Source organism: Pseudophryne corroboree, chromosome 5 (genome assembly GCF_028390025.1).
Source record: "Pseudophryne corroboree isolate aPseCor3 chromosome 5, aPseCor3.hap2, whole genome shotgun sequence".
Taxonomy (NCBI): Eukaryota; Metazoa; Chordata; class Amphibia; order Anura; family Myobatrachidae; genus Pseudophryne; species Pseudophryne corroboree.
In genome coordinates, this window is record NC_086448.1 from 23,852,687 (window position 1) to 23,870,265 (window position 17,579).

At 53.5% G+C, this 17,579-nt stretch overlaps 1 long non-coding RNA gene across 2 annotated transcripts in view; it reads right to left on the reverse strand.

The window, feature by feature from the left end:
- LOC134927119 (uncharacterized) overlaps nucleotides 1-17,004 on the reverse strand; it is a 198,698-nt gene extending 181,694 nt beyond the window's left edge. For both annotated transcript variants that reach the window (XR_010177561.1, XR_010177562.1), the window contains exons 1-3: nucleotides 16,942-17,004; nucleotides 12,299-12,467; nucleotides 1,708-1,828 (exon numbers count right to left, since the gene is read on the reverse strand). This is a non-coding gene — a long non-coding RNA (uncharacterized LOC134927119). The remainder of the gene's footprint in view (nucleotides 1-1,707; nucleotides 1,829-12,298; nucleotides 12,468-16,941) is intronic.
- Between the last annotated feature and the right edge of the window lie 575 nt (nucleotides 17,005-17,579).

The following is a 17,579-nucleotide window of genomic DNA, read 5'->3' on the forward strand; positions in this document are numbered from 1 at the left end:
GCTCCCATTCACAGTGTTTGGAAGGGCGGAGCTGGGAGATCATGTGATTTCCCAGCGCCGCCCCTGCCGCGTCACCAGCAGCGTCACCAACCCAGCAATATGCCGGGTTGGTGAGCTCAGTGTAGAAGGGGGCTATAGCGCGGGTAGCAGGCGTGTCAGGCTCCCGGCTGCGACCCGTGCTAGCAAGTGGAAAAGGGGTATTAGTGAGGACAACCCGTTATACAGCATTCCCTTCTTATAAATTACTTAGCATATTATAACCAAGTTGCTCTTATTGGGCCTAATTCAGACCTGATCGTAGCTGTGCTAAATTTAGTACATCTACGATCAGCCACCCTGACATGCGGGGGAACGTTAGTCCATCCCGCTTGTCAGTCCCTACCCACCCCGCACAGGTACAAGAGCATCGCACGCAGGCAAGGGAGCTACTCGTCACTTCCTGGGTCACAGCAGCTGCGTGTGACGTCACACAACCACCGCGGCCCGCCCCCTTCACCCCCAAAATGGTGTCAAAACGCCGCCTCCCACACAGCGACCATTTCTGTCTGTCAATCAGGCAGAGGCGATCGCTGGGCACCATTGGCTCTCTGGAATGCACGCTGTGATCAGGTCTGAATTATCCCCGTTGTTTCTTCATATTGATAACGAAGCTTAGCAACTGGGTGCCCCATTGCCAGGGTTGGACTGACGTACAGGGGGAATCCCCCAGTTGGCCCCCCTATCACCCCCTCCTCTAGGGAGCAGTTCCAGACTTTGCACTTGAATTATACATTATATATACATATGTTACCTTATACTACACAGGACAATGGTGTATTCTCTACAGTGCATTGTGGTTATTAATTTGGTATATTATCATGCACACACTAGTATTACAGTATGAACTATATATATATTTATCAAAGGGCCACACCCCTAAATATTCATTTTTGTTGGGAGCCAATTAACCTACCAGTATATTTCTGGAGTGTAGGAGGAAATTGGAGTACCCAGAGGAAACCCACGCAAGCATGGAGAAAATATACAAACTCCACACAGATAGGGCCTTGGGGGGAATTGAACCTATGACCTCAGTACTGTGAGGCAGTAATGCTAACCATTACACCAACCGTGCTGCCCAAATATGCAAGTGATATTAATATACTGTAAGTATACACTCCAACATTTTACCAGGCAACGTCAGGTCAGAACACAATAGTCCCTGGTCTGCTGAAACTATGCCCCTGAGTTCTGCCAACACCTAATTTACTCGCCCACTTCCCCGTACTACCGTGTAATCTCCCCACGTGTCAGGGGCATATTAATGCCTGAGGGGCCATGCAGAGCAACCTGGTCTCTCCTCCTTCCGCAGTGCCATCTACCCAGTGATATTCAGGAAGATGGCGCATGCGCACAGTTCCCGAGTATTTGCTTTCACTGCGCAGCACCATCTTCCGAGGATGTCGGTGCAGCGGAGAAGGAGGAGGTAAGTATATATTGTAATCACCTAGACATAGGCGAAACTAGACATTTGGTAATGGGTGGTCCCAGTTGGGCCCCCACTCCCAAAAAGACCTGCAAAGCTAATCATGTGCGCACGCCGAAGGTGGAAAAATGGGCGTGGCCACATACCAGAGTGGGCATGGTCACTGAAAATGGGGCGCGTCAACATGACACTCTACCTGTTTCTTGTCACACTGGGAACACTCATTTCAAATCCAAATGTACCTTAACTATATGATGGTTGATCGCAATATGGAACCTCTGAAGAACTGTACCCTCTAAGGCAGACGGCGTCTTCAGTCGGTATTCACTATTCATGTAGGAGATCCCATCGTCCAGAAGATGCCTGTGTTGTGTAGAAAAATGAACAAGGTCAGCATCATACAACAGCGGTTCAACCAGACTCACATCCTGCTCCCTGCGTCTCTCAGCCACACCACCATCTCCCTCTTGTGTCGTCTCTCAGCACACCATCACCTACCCCCTGCGTCTCTCAGCCACATCACCATCACCCTCTCGTGTCGTCTCTCAGCACACCTACCCCCTGCAAAGTCTCTGAGCACACCATTACCTACCCCCTGCATCGTCTCTCAGCACACCATCACCTACCCCCTGCAAAGTCTCTCAGCACACCATCACCTACCCCCTGCATAATCTCTCAGCACACCATCACCTACCCCCTGCATTGTCTCTCAGCACACCATCACCTACCCCCTGCATAATCTCTCAGCACACCATCACCTACCCCCTACATCGTCTCTCAGCACACCATCACCTATCCCCTGCGTCGTCTCTCAGCACGCCATCACCTACCCCCTGCGTCTCTCAGCCACATCACCATCACCCTCTCGTGTCGTCTCTCAGCACACCTACCCCCTGCAAAGTCTCTGAGCACACCATTACCTACCCCCTGCATCGTCTCTCAGCACACCATCACCTACCCCCTGCAAAGTCTCTCAGCACACCATCACCTACTCCCTGCATCGTCTCTCAGCACACCATCACCTACCCCCTGCATCGTCTCTCAGCACACAATCACCTACCCCCTGCATAATCTCTCAGCACACCATCACCTATCCCCTGCGTCGTCTCTCAGCACGCCATCACCTATCCGCTGTGTCGTCTCTCAGCACGCCATCACCTATCCTCTGTGTCGTCTCTCAGCACACCATCACCTATCCCCTGCGTCGTCTCTCAGCACACCATCACCTATCCCCTGCGTCGTCTCTCAGCACGCCATCACCTATCCTCTGTGACGTCTCAGCACACCATCACCTACCCGTGTCGTCTCTCAGCACACCATCACCTACCCCTTGCATTGTCTCTCAGCACACCATCACCTACCCCCTGCATCATCTCTCAGCACACCATCACCTACCCCCTGCATCGTCTCTCAGCACACCATCACCTACCCCGTGCGTCATCTCTCAGCACACCATCACCTACCCCCTGCCTCGTCTCTCAGCACACCATCACCAAACCCTGCATCGTCTCTCAGCACACCATCACCTACCCCCTGCATCGTCTCTCAGCACACCATCACCAACCCCATGTGTCATCTCTCAGCACAACATCACCTACCCCCTGCGTCATCTCTCAGCACACCATCACATACCCCCTGCCTCGTCTCTCAGCACACCATCACCTACCCCCTGCCTCGTCTCTCAGCACACCATCACCTACCCCCTGCATCGTCCCTCAGCACACCATCACCTACCCCCCTGCATCGTCTCTCAGCACACCCTCACATACCCCCTGCATCGTCTCTCAGCACACCATCACCAACCCCATGTGTCATCTCTCAGCACAACATCACCTACCCCCTGCGTCATCTCTCAGCACACCATCACATACCCCCTGCCTCGTCTCTCAGCACACCATCACCTACCCCCTGCCTCGTCTCTCAGCACACCATCACCAAACCCTGCATCGTCTCTCAGCACACCATCACCTACCCCCTGCATCGTCTCTCAGCACACCATCACGAACCCCATGTGTCATCTCTCAGCACAACATCACCTACCCCCTGCGTCATCTCTCAGCACACCATCACATACCCCCTGCCTCGTCTCTCAGCACACCATCACCTACCCCCTGCCTCGTCTCTCAGCACACCATCACCTACCCCCTGCATCGTCCCTCAGCACACCATCACCTACCCCCCTGCATCGTCTCTCAGCACACCCTCACATACCCCCTGCATCGTCTCTCAGCACACCATCACCAACCCCATGTGTCATCTCTCAGCACAACATCACCTACCCCCTGCGTCATCTCTCAGCACACCATCACATACCCCCTGCCTCGTCTCTCAGCACACCATCACCTACCCCCTGCCTCGTCTCTCAGCACACCATCACCTACCCCCTGCATCGTCCCTCAGCACACCATCACCTACCCCCCTGCATCGTCTCTCAGCACACCCTCACATACCCCCTGCATCGTCTCTCAGCACACCATCACCTACCCCCTGCATCATCTCTCAGCACACCATCACCTACCCCCTGCATCGTCTCTCAGCACACCGTTACCAACCCCCCTGCATCGTCTCTCAGCATACCCTCACATACCCCCTGCATCATCTCTCAGCACAACATCACCTACCCCCTGCATCATCTCTCAGCACACCATCACCTACCCCCTGCATCGTCTCTCAGCACACCATCACCTACCCCCTGCATCGTCTCTCAGCACACCATCACCTACCCCCTGCATCATCTCTCAGCACAACATCACCTACCCCCTGCATCGTCTCTCAGCACACCATCACCTACCCCCTGCATCGTCTCTCAGCACACCATCACCTACCCCCTGCATCGTTTCTCAGCACACCATCACCTACCCCCTGTTTCGTCTCTCAGCACACCATCACCTACCCCCTGCCTCGTCTCTCAGCACACCATCACCTACCCCCTGCACCATCTCTCAGCACACCATCACCTACCCCCTGCATCGTCTCTCAGCACACCATCACCTACCCCCTGCATCGTTTCTCAGCACACCATCACATACCCCCTGTTTCGTCTCTCAGCACACCATCACCTACCCCCTGCCTCGTCTCTCAGCACACCATCACCTACCACCTGCCTCGTCTCTCAGCACACCATCACCTACCCCCTGCATCGTCTCTCAGCACACCATCACCTACCCCCTGCATCGTCTATCAGCACACCATCACCTACCCCCTGCATTGTCTCTCAGCACACAATCACCAACCCCCTGCATTGTCTCTCAGCACACCATCACCTACCCCCTGCACCATCACTCAGCACACCATCACCTACCCCCTGCATTGTCTCTCAGCACATCATCACCTACACCCTGAATCGTCTCTCAGCACACCATCACCAACCCCCTGCATCGTCTCTCAGCACACCATCACCTACCCCCTGCATTGCTTCTCAGCACACTATCACCAACCCCTGTACCATCACTCAGCACACCATCACCTACCCCCTGCATTGTCTCTCAGCACACCATCACCTACCCCCTGCATTGTCTCTCAGCACACCATCACCTACCACCTGCATCGTCTCTCTGCACACCATCACTTACACCCTGTGTCGTCTCTCAGCACACCATCACCTACCCTCTGCATCGTCCCTCAGCACACCATCATCTACCCTCTGGAAAGTCTCTCTGCACACCATCACCTACCCCCTGCATTGTCTCTCAGCACACCATCACCTACCCCCTGGTCTCTCTGCACACCATCACCTACCCCCTGCATTGTCTCTCAACACACCATCACCTACCCCCTGGAAAGTCTCTCTGCACACCATCACCTACCCCTGCATTGTCTCTCAGCATACCATCACCTACCCCCTGCATCGTCTCTCTGCACACCATCACCTACCCCCTGCATTGTCTCTCAGCACACCATCACCTACCCCCTGGAAAGTCTCTCTGCACACCATCACTTACCCCCTGTGTCGTCTCTCAGCACACCATCACCTACCCCCTGCATCATCTCTCAGCACACCATCACCTACCCCCTGCATCGTCTCTCAGCACACCATCACCTACCCACTGGAAAGTCTCTCTGCACACCATCCCCATGTCTCTCAATGTGTGTCTCTCTCTCTCTCCCCCCTGTCTCTCAGTGCCCCCCCTCCCCTCTTTAATGTCTCTCAATGTGCCTCTCCTCCACCTCCCGCCCCCCCTTCTAATAATATAACAGCAGGGTCACCACTCTTCCCCCTGGGAGTCGTAAAGCCGGTGGGGTGAGACGGCTGGGAGCTGAGTTATGGGGGCCGGCGGGGTGAGGCAGCTGGGAGCTGAGGAATGGGGGCCGGCGGGGTGAGGCGGCTGGGAGCTGAGGAATGGGGGCTGGCGGGGTGAGGTGGCTGGGAGCTGAGGAATGGGGGCCGGCGGGGTGAGGCAGCTGGGAGCTGAGGAATGGGGGCCGGCGGGGTGAGGCAGCTGGGAGCTGAGGAATGGGGGTCGGCAGGGTGAGGCGGCTGGGAGCTGAGGAATGAGGGTCGGCGGGGTGAGGCGGCTGGGAGCTGAGTAATGGGGGCCGGCGGGGTGAGGCGGCTGGGAGCTGAGGAATGGGGGCCGGCGGGGTGAGGCGGCTGGGAGCTGAGGAATGGGGGCTGGCTGGGTGAGGTGGCTGGGAGCTGAGGAATGGGGGCCGGCGGGGTGAGGCAGCTGGGAGCTGAGGAATGGGCGTCGGCAGGGTGAGGCGGCTGGGAGCTGAGGAATGAGGGTCGGCGGGGTGAGGCGGCTGGGAGCTGAGGAATGGGGGCCGGCGGGGTGAGGCGGCTGGGAGCTGAGGAATGGGGACCGGTGGGGTGAGGCGGCTGGGAGTTGAGGAATGGGGGCCGGTGGGGTGAGGCAGCTGGGAGCTGAGGAATGGGGGCCGGCGGGGTGAGGCAGCTGAGGAATGGGGGCCGGCGGGGTGAGGCGGCTTGGAGCTGAGAAATGGGGGCCGGCGGGGTTAGGCGGCTGGGAGCTGAGGAATGGGGGCCGGCGGGGTGAGGCGGCTGGGAGCTGAGGAATGAGGGTCGACGGGGTGAGGCGGCTGGGAGCTGAGGAATGGGGGCCGGCGGGGTGAGGCGGCTGGGAGCTGAGGAATGGGGACCGGTGGGGTGAGGCAGCTGGGAGTTGAGGAATGGGGGCCGGCGGGGTGAGGCGGCTTGGAGCTGAGAAATGGGGGCCGGCGGGGTTAGGCGGCTGGGAGCTGTGGAATGGGGGCCGGCGGGGTGAGGCGGCTGGGAGCTGAGGAATGGGGGCCGGCGGTGTGAGGCAGCTGGGAGCTGAGGAATGGGGGCTGGTGGGGTGAGGCAGCTGGGAGCTGAGGAATGGGGGCCGGCGGGGTGAGGCGGCTGGGAGCTGAGGAATGGGGGCCGGCGGGGTGAGGCGGCTGGGAGCTGAGGAATGGGGGCTGGCGGGGTGAGGTGGCTGGGAGCTGAGGAATGGGGGCCTGCGGGGTGAGGCAGCTGAGGAATGGGGGCCGGCGGGGTGAGGCGGCTGGGAGCTGAGGAGTGGGGGCCGGCGGGGTGAGGCAGCTGGTAGCAGAGGAATGGGGGCCGGCGGGGTGAGGCGGCTGGGAGCTGACGAATGGGGGCCGGTGGTGTGAGGCAGCTGGGAGCTGAGGAATGGGGGCCGGTGGGGTGAGGCAGCTGAGGAATGGGGCTGGCGGGGTGAGGCAGCTGAGGAATGGGGCTGGCGGGGTGAGGCAGCTGGGAGCTGAGGAATGGGGGCCGGCGGTGTGAGGCAGCTGGGAGCTGAGGAATGGGGGCCTGCGAGGTGAGGCGGCTGGGAGCTGAGGAATGGGGGCCGGCGGTGTGAGGCAGCTGGGAGCTGAGGAATGGGGGCCGGCGGGGTGAGGCAGCTGAGGAATGGGGGCTGGCGGGGTGAAGCAGCTGGGAGCTGAGGAATGGGGGCCGGCGGGGTGAGGTGGCTGGGAGCTGAGGAATGGGGGCCGGCGGGGTGAGGCGGCTGGGAGCTGAGGAATGGGGGCCGGCGGGGTGAGGCGGCTGGGAGCTGAAGAGTGAGGGCCGGCGGGGTGAGGCGGCTGGGAGCTGAGGAATGGGGGCCGGCGGGGTGAATCATGGATTCAGGGTAATGGGTGGTCCGGTACACCCCCGGACCACCCCCCTAGATTCGCCTATGCACCTCCTAGACTGTATGGTGTCATGAGGAGGGTCTTTCCCACCCATTGTTAGACTTTTACTTTTTTGGGCTATTATGCATGTTCTCGTTTTAGGTAACCCATGGCTTTTCCCAATATGTGGCACTGTAGAGAATTTTTACAATAATAATAATAATAATAATAATAATAATAAACTCTTGTTAATAATACATGCATAAAGAGTGAATTCTGAGATGTCATCATTTCACTCTTCATTAGAAAACCCTGTGTATTATAGCGAGTAATGTACAGTAATGTACAGTACTCTACTGTCAGTTATTACAGATATTAGAAGTCACCTAGTAATTCAGACCTGATCGTAGCAGCAAATTTGTTAGCAGTTGGGCAAAACCATGTGCACTGCAGGTGGGGCAGATGTAATATGTGCAGAGAGAGTTAGATTTGGGTGGGTTATTTTGTTTCTGTGCAGGGTAAATACTGGCTGCTTTAGATGCAATTTAGATGTCAGTTTGAACGGGTGTAGTATGGTTTGTCGGCGGGCTACCGGCGCCGGGAGCCCGACCGCCGGCATACTGACAGCGTGGCGAGCACAAATGAGCTCACCACGCTGCAGGCATGGTGGCGCGCCACGCTATTTATTCTCCCTCCAGGGGGTTCTTGGACCCCCACGAGGGAAAAAATCTGTCGGTATGCCGGCTGTCGGGATTCCGGCGCCGGTATACCATGAAACCTGAAGACCACCCGTTTGAACACACCCCACCCAAATCTAACTCTCTCTGCACATGTTACATCTGCCCCCCTGCAGTGCACATGGGTGGTCATTCCGAGTTGTTCGCTCGCTAGCAGTTTTTAGCAGCCGTGCAAACGCTATGCCGCCTCCAACTGGGAGCGTATTTTAGCTTAGCAGAAGTGCGAACGAAAGGATCGCAGAGCGGCTACAAATTTATTTTGTGGAGTTTTAGAGTAGCTCAAAACCTACTCAGCGCTTGCGATCACTTCAGACTATTCAGTTCCTGTTTTGACGTCACAAACACGCCCTGCGTTCGCCCAGCCACGCCTGCGTTTTTCCTGGCACGCCTGCGTTTTTTCGAACACTCCCTGAAAACGGTCAGTTGACAACCAGAAACGCCCACTTCCTGTCAATCACTCTGCGGCCAGCAGTGCGACTGAAAAGCGTTGCTACACCTTGTGTGAAACTACATCTTTATTTGTACTTTTACGTTGCGCGTTCGCATTGCGCCGCATACACAGAAGTGCCATTTTTTTGCCTCATTGCTGCACAGCGAACGAATGCAGCTAGCGATCAACTCGGAATGACCACCATGGTTTTGCCCAACTGCTAACAAATGTGCTGCTACGATCAGGTCTGAATTCCCCCCCATGGTACCACAGAAGACTCCACTTCTAATATAAATATAACTTACAGCTGAGAGTACTTTATCTCATATCATTATCAGTAAGGGATGCATTTAGCTGTCGAGTTGCCGCTAGTCATATGACCGTCGCAGGAAACCTTACACCTCTGAGAAGAACGGCGCCGGATCACTGGTGGCTGACATCCCGAAGGTGAGTATCGGGGTGGGGGTCAGGGTTATGGCCCAAGAGGTGTGGTGGTTTAGGGTTAGGCACTAGGGAAGGTTAGTGTTAGGCACTGGGGGGAGGGGTGTTGCCGTAGCCACCCCCCCCGGAGGGTTAGGGTAGGGGACGGGGAATGAGGGAGGGGGTGTAGAAATACTCACCTCCTCTGATGTTGGGATCTTCAACATTGGGATGCCGCGGTCATGGGACCACCAGCATCCCAACAGCCGGAATATAGTATGTATTCCATCAGGAATGTTGGGCTAAGAAAATATTTCAGATCCTGGGTGGAGGTGGTTCTCAGCCTAATGAGGAATGACCAGGAGAATTTGCGTCCTTGTGCTGCATTAGTTTTGTCACCAGGAGCCAGAGAGGGTAAATGTGATATTTGCTACAGTTAGATAAGGAGCCAGAGAGGGTAAATGTGATATTTGCTACCGTTAGATAAGGAGCCAGAGAGGGTAAATGTGATATTTGCTACAGTTAGAAGATAAGGAGCCAGAGAGGGTTAATGTGATATTTGCTACAGTTAGATAAGGAGCCAGAGAGGGTAAATGTGATATTTGCTACAGTTAGATAAGGAGCCAGAGCGGGTAAATGTGATATTTGCTACAGTTAGAAGATAAGGAGCCAGAGAGGGTTAATGTGATATTTGCTACAGTTAGATAAGGAGCCAGAGAGGGTAAATGTGATATTTGCTACAGTTAGATAAGGAGCCAGAGAGGGTAAATGTGATATTTGCTACAGTTAGAAGATAAGGAGCCAGAGAGGGTTAATGTGATATTTGCTACAGTTAGATAAGGAGCCAGAGAGGGTAAATGTGATATTTGCTACAGTTAGATAAGGAGCCAGAGAGGATAAATGTGATATTTGCTACAGTTAGATAAGGAGCCAGAGAGGATAAATGTGATATTTGCTACAGTTAGATAAGGAGCCAGAGAGGGTAAATGTGATATTTGCTACAGTTAGATAAGGAGCCAGAGAGGGTAAATGTGATATTTGCTACAGTTAGATAAGGAGCCAGAGAGGATAAATGTGATATTTGCTACAGTTAGATAAGGAGCCAGAGAGGGTAAATGTGATATTTGCTACAGTTAGATAAGGAGCCAGAGAGGGTAAATGTGATATTTGCTACAGTTAGATAAGGAGGTGCTGTCAGAGTATATTGGGTTACATACAGTAGTGTTTAAATTATGGGCAGTATATGGGAAAAACACCCTTTTATTTTCCTGCTGTTTGTCTTCCCTTCTTCTCTTGCGGATACGGGTGTCAGATCTGCCTTTATTGATGATTTGTGCAGTTAGAGGGTCAGGAGCAGATGTATCATTTGATTTACACTTTTCCCAATTATTATTTTTTTAAGCTTGTTATACACATCTAATGGCTTAGCAGACATAGGAACAGGCAACACATAAGTAAACATACGGCATGTTACTTTCACTGTCTGTTACAAATGCTTCATTTCTAATATATTTAGCTTTTTGCACGTCCGTGTGGTCATCTATCCTCTGGGCTCAGTGCCGTAACTAGGCATTTTAGTGCTGTGTGCAAGAAACGACAGTGGCGCGCCCCCCCCCTATGTAAGATAGGGGCAGAGCGCGCCGTAGGCGTGCAAAATTTTTTGTAGGGGCGTGGCTTCACGGGAAGGGGCGTGGCCACAAAATAATAGCAAGTCATACTACGGTGCACAGTAGTCTACATTATTCAAATTACGCTGCACAGTAGCGCCACTACACCAGGTAGAGCCCCTTTTATACATTACAGCAGACAGCGTCCCCCTTTTTACATATTGCGGCAGCCAGTCCCCCTTTTTACACATTGCGGCAGATAGACCCTTTTTACACATTGCGGCAGCCAGTCCCCCTTTTTACACATTACAGCAGCCAGTCTCCCTTTTAACACATTGCGGCAGCCGGTCCTTCTTTTTACACATTGCGGCAGACAGCGTCCCTTTTTTACAATTACAGCAGACAGCGTCCCCGTTTTTACACATTACGGCAGACGGTGTCCCCCTTTATACACATTGCGGCAGCCAGTCCCCCTTTTTACACATTGTGGCAGCCAGTCCCATTTTACACATTGCGGCAGCCAGGACCCCATTTTACACATTGCGGCAGCCAGTCCCCCTTTTTACACATTGCGGCAGCCAGTCCCATTTTACACATTGCGGCAGCCAGTCCCATTTTTTACGCATTGCGGCAGCCAGAGGCGTAACTAGGGTTTTTGGAGCCCAGGGCAAGATCAATAATGGTGCCCCCCCCCCCCACCACCACAAAAAAAAAAAAATACAAAAGGAAAGTATGTGCAGACACCACCAGTGTCACTTTATATAAAGATGTCAGGGTGTGTATGTATAGATGTAGGTGCAATGGTTGAGGTAGAATTTTTGAAGGCGGAATGAGAGTGTAGATAGCAGTGATGCGCGCGCGCCGTAAAAGGGGCGTGGTCACTCAAAAGGGGCGTGTCCTTCAGTGTAGTAGGACCCCTTATACTATCTAGTACTGGTGCCCCTTTCACATTATAGCACACGGTATGAGCCGAAATTCACATTACCCCACATGGTATGAGCCGAAATTCCCATTATAGCACACAGTATGAGCCGAAATTCACATTACCCCACATGGTATGAGCCGAAATTCACATTATAGCACACGGTATGAGCCGAAATTCACATTACAGCACACGGTATGAGCCAAAATTCACATTACAGCACACGGTATGGGACGAAATTCACATTACAGCACACGGTATGAGCCGAAATTCACATTACAGCACACGGTATGAGCCGAAATTCACATTACCCCACACGGTATGAGCCGAAATTCACATTACCCCACACGGTATGAGCCGAAATTCACATTACCCCACACGGTATGAGCCGAAATTCACATTACCCCACATGGTATGAGCCGAAATTCACATTACCCCACACGGTATGAGCCGTAATTCACATTATAGCACACGGTATGGGCCAAAATTCACGTTACAGCACATGGTATGAGCCAAAATTCCCATTATAGAGTGAGGGGATCCTACCCCCTTAATTAAGTAATCCTGCGGGGCACTGTGGTGAGGGGAGCCTACCCCCTTAATAGACTGATTGCAGAGTTTAGCAGCGGAAGGGCTGCAGCGGTTTCTCACCCCAAGCTGCGGCGCTTCTGCCACCTCCGACACTCCACATCTTCGGCGCCACCCGGGATGCAGAGCACCGCACCGTGGATGCACCCTTTTCAGTGTGGTCTGCTGCGTTCCGAAGGGGTTCTTCTCTCCTGCTGCAGGATCCCGATGTGCGCCGTCCTCCCCGCTGTTACTGCCACGGTAAGCATTAGTATCGTTTACCGCAGAGGCCATTTACTGAGGGAACTGAGATGCCCTTCTCACCATACAGCTGTGTGGCCGAGCCGGGCGGGGGGACAGCCAGCAGCATGCCGGATATCAGCAGCTGAGGGTGCGGGCTGTACATACTTGAGGCAGCTGGATATTCAACAGTGCTGAAAGCCTCCGGAGCCCGCACCCCCGGTGCTGCAGTACACCGGCAGAGGACACCCATCCCCCGAACCCTGCGAAGCCCAAAGCCGGAGATCGACAGCATGTTGAACGCGGAAGTAGAAGCCGCTTATTGCCGGTCAACATGCTGCTGATCTCCGGCTTTGGGCTCCACACGTGCATTACAGTCCGCACCCTCGGCTGCTGATATCCGGCATGCTGCCCCTGCTGCTGACTTTCCACCTGCCCGGCTCGCCCACCCAGCTGGATGGTGAGTGAGAAGGGCATCTCAGTGCCCGTGGTTTAATACATATCTCTCTTCGGTAAATGGCCATTAGTACATCCCGCCCACACACACAGACTGCCCGACCCACTTACTTACACACACACACACACACACACACACACACACACACACGCTGTAGACTGCACACACACACACACACACACACACACACACACACACACACACAGACTGGCCACCCCCAAACCCCACACACACCCACTTAGACTACACACACATTCTCATACTTTTCCTTCCCCCACACACACTGGACTGCAAAAATGTACACACACTCACACTGTCCCACACACACACACAATTAACACACACTCACACTGTCCCACACACACACACACACACACACACACACACACACTGTCCCACTCACCAGTGGCGTGCGGTGAGGTTAGTGGCTGGTGAGGCACTACAGCCATAATGTCCGCCGAATCCTGTCGATGACCCCTACCGCCACCGAGCCAATTGCCGCCACTGCCTCTGAGCCGATGCCCGCTGCCACCACCAATGGCTTACAAACCCGCCCACCATCAACTGACCCAGCCCTCCGCCACTAATTTGCATCCTAGTCCGATGCCGCCAATGCCCGCTGCCTGCCCGCTCATCATACTTGTGATATATTGTACATTTTTATAGAAAAAAATAATAATTAGTGTTTGGGACTGGGAAGGGAGTAGGAGGAGGACATGAATGCAATTTTTTTGTCCAGGTCTTCCATTATCTTAATGGAGAAGGGTCTGAATGGGTTAAAAAATGTACAAAAAAAAAATGCGTGAGGTCCCCCCTCCTAAGTATAACCAGCCTCGGGCTCTTTAAGCCGGTCCTGGTTGTTTAAACACTGGGAAAAAATTGGACAGGGGTTCCCCGTATTTAGACAACCAGCACCGGGCTCTTATTCCGGTCCTGGTTCCAAAAATACAGGGGACAAAAGATGTAGGGGTCCCCCGTATTTTTAAAACCAGCACCGGGCTCCACTAGCCAGGGACATAATGCCACAGCCGGGGGACACATTTATGTAGATCCCTGCGGCCGTGGCATTACCCCCCCAACTAGTCACCACTGGCCGGGGTTCCCTGGAGGAGTGGGGTCCCCTTATATCAAGGGGTCACCCCCCTCCAGGCACCCAAGGGCCAGGGGTGAAGCCCGAGGCTGTCCCTCCCATCCGTGGGCGGTGGATGGGAGGCTGATAGCCATATAATAAAAAAAAAGAATATTGTTTTTTGTTGTGGAACTACAAGGCCCAGCAAGCCTCCCCCGCCTGCTGGTACTTGGAGAACCTCAAGTACCAACATGCGGGGAAATAACGGGCCCGCTGGTACCTGTAGTTCTACAACAGAAAAAATACCCAAATAAAAACACAACTCACACACCGTGACAGTAAAAAATTTATTAAAACACACTTACACACTCACACATACTTACTTATATCCCACGCCGGTCACGTCCACTTGTCCAGTAGTATCCAATAGGGGCACCTGTAAAAATGAGAGACAGATTACTTACCTACATCCCACGCCGGTCACGTCCACTTGTCCAGTAGAATCCAATAGGGGTACCTGTAAAAATGAGAGACAGATTACTTACCTACATCCCACGCCGGTCACGTCCACTTGTCCAGTAGAATCCAGTAGGGGAATCTGTAAAAATGAGAGACAGATTACTTACCTACATCCCACGCCGGTCACGTCCACTTGTCCAGTAGAATCCAGTAGGGGAATCTGTAAAAATGAGAGACAGATTACTTACCTACATCCCACGCCGGTCACGTCCACTTGTCCAGTAGAATCCAGTAGGGGAATCTGTAAAAATGAGAGACAGATTACTTACCTACATCCCACGCCGATCACGTCCACTTGTCCAGTAGAATTCAATAGGGGCACCTGTAAAAATGAGAGACAGATTACTTACCTACATCCCACGCCGGTCACGTCCACTTGTCCAGTAGAATCCAGTAGGGGAATCTGTAAAAATGAGAGACAGATTACTTACCTACATCCCACGCCGGTCACGTCCACTTGTCCAGTAGAATCCAGTAGGGGAATCTGTAAAAATGAGAGACAGATTACTTACCTACATCCCACGCCGGTCACGTCCACTTGTCCAGTAGAATCCAGTAGGGGAATCTGTAAAAATGAGAGACACATTACTTACCTACATCCCACGCCGATCACGTCCACTTGTCCAGTAGAATCCAATAGGGGTACCTGTAAAAATGAGAGACAGATTACTTACCTACATCCCACGCCGGTCACGTCCACTTGTCCAGTAGAATCCAATAGGGGTACCTGTAAAAATGAGAGACAGATTACTTACCTACATCCCACGCCGGTCACGTCCACTTGTCCAGTAGAATCCAGTAGGGGAATCTGTAAAAATGAGAGACAGATTACTGACCTACATCCCACGCTGGTCACGTCCACTTGTCCAGTAGAATCCAATAGGGGTACCTGTAAAAATGAGAGACAGATTACTTACCTACATCCCACGCCGGTCACGTCCACTTGTCCAGTAGAATCCAGTAGGGGAATCTGTAAAAATGAGAGACAGATTACTTACCTACATCCCACGCCGGTCACGTCCACTTGTCAGAAGAATCCAATAGGGGTACCTGTAAAAATGAGAGACACATTACTTACCTACATCCCACGCTGGTCACGTCCACTTGTCCAGTAGAATCCAATAGGGGCACCTGTAAAAATGAGAGACAGATTACTTACCTACATCCCACGCCGGTCACGTCCACTTGTCAGTAGAATCCAATAGGGGTACCTGTAAAAATGAGAGACAGATTACTTACCTACATCCCACGCCGATCACGTCCACTTGTCCAGTAGAATCCAATAGGGGCACCTGTAAAAATGAGAGACACATTACTTACCTACATCCCACGCCGGTCACGTCCACTTGTCCAGTAGAATCCAATAGGGGCACCTGTAAAAATGAGAGACACATTACTTACCTACATCCCACGCCGGTCACGTCCACTTGTCCAGTAGAATCCAATAGGGGCACCTGTAAAAATGAGAGAGATTACTTACCTACATCCCACGCCGGTCACGTCCACTTGTCCAGTAGAATCCAATAGGGGCACCTGTAAAAATGAAAATGATACTTACAAACTTCAATCCACAGGAGGAGAGAGAGAGAGAGGGGGGGGTGTGGGGGGAGGAGAGAGAGAGACTAACCTGCTGCTGCTGCTGGGGAGACCGGCACACACTGCAGGGCCACGACGGGAGGACGGAGCCGGCGGAGGAGGGGGAGAGCCGCACAACACCGCTCCTGTCAGCAGCAGCGGAGGAGGACAGGGGGGGGGGGCGCACACTGCATACACCAATCACCGCGGGGACAATTAACACACACGCACACTGTCTCACACACGCACACACACACACACACACACACACACGCACACTGTCACACAATTAACACACACGCACTGTCCCACACACACACACACACACAATTAACACACATGCACACTGTCACACACACACACACACACACACACACACAATTAACACACACGCACACTGTCCCACACACACACACACACGCACACACAATTAACACACATGCACACTGTCCCACACACACAATTAACACACATGCACACTGTCCCACACACACAATTAACACACACTGTCACACACACAATTAACACACACTGTCACACACACAATTAACACACACGCACACTGTCACACACACACGCACACTGTCCCACACACACATACAATTAACACACACGCACGCACACTGTCCCACACACACACAATTAACACACACTCACACTGTCCCACACACGCACAATTAACACACTCACACAATTAACACACATTCACACTGTCCCACACACGCACAATTAGCACACTCACACAATTAACACACACTCACACTGTCGTCCCCCCCCCCCCCCCCCCCCACACACACACACACACACACACACACACACTGTCCCGCTACCCCCTCTCCCGAAAGAAAAAAACTAAAGTCCGCTCACCTGGCTGTTAAGCCCGCTCACCGAAGCCGCGCAGGCGCGCACGCGCGTAACGTCGCGGTCGCGCGCACGCGCGATCGCGCACAGTACATACAATGTGTAGGGAGGAGGAGGGGGGGGATGAGCGGAGACTCCTGGCTGCCGCTGCCTGTCCAGTGTGACAGGCACAGCAGCCGGGAAGACAGGGAGAGCGCCGCAGGTAGCGCCGGCGGAATCCCTGTCGCATGGGGTGAGCGGGCCGTGCCGGTGGCGCCCCCTCTGTTGGGGCTTCCACAGCGCCCAGGGCACGTGCCCTGCTCGCCCCGTGCTAGATACGTCTCTTGCGGCAGCCATCCCCATTTTTTACACATTGCGGCAGCCATCCCCATTTTTTACACATTGCGGCAGCCAGTCCCATTTTTTACACATTGCGGCAGCCAGTCCCCCTTTTTACACATTGCGGCAGCCAGTCCCATTTTACACATTGCGGCAGCCAGGACCCCATTTTACACATTGCGGCAGCCAGTCCCCATTTTTTACACATTGCGGCAGCCAGTCCCATTTTACACATTGCGGCAGCCATCCCCATTTTTTACACATTGCGGCAGCCAGTCCCATTTTACACATTGCGGCAGCCAGTCCCATTTTTTACACATTGCGGC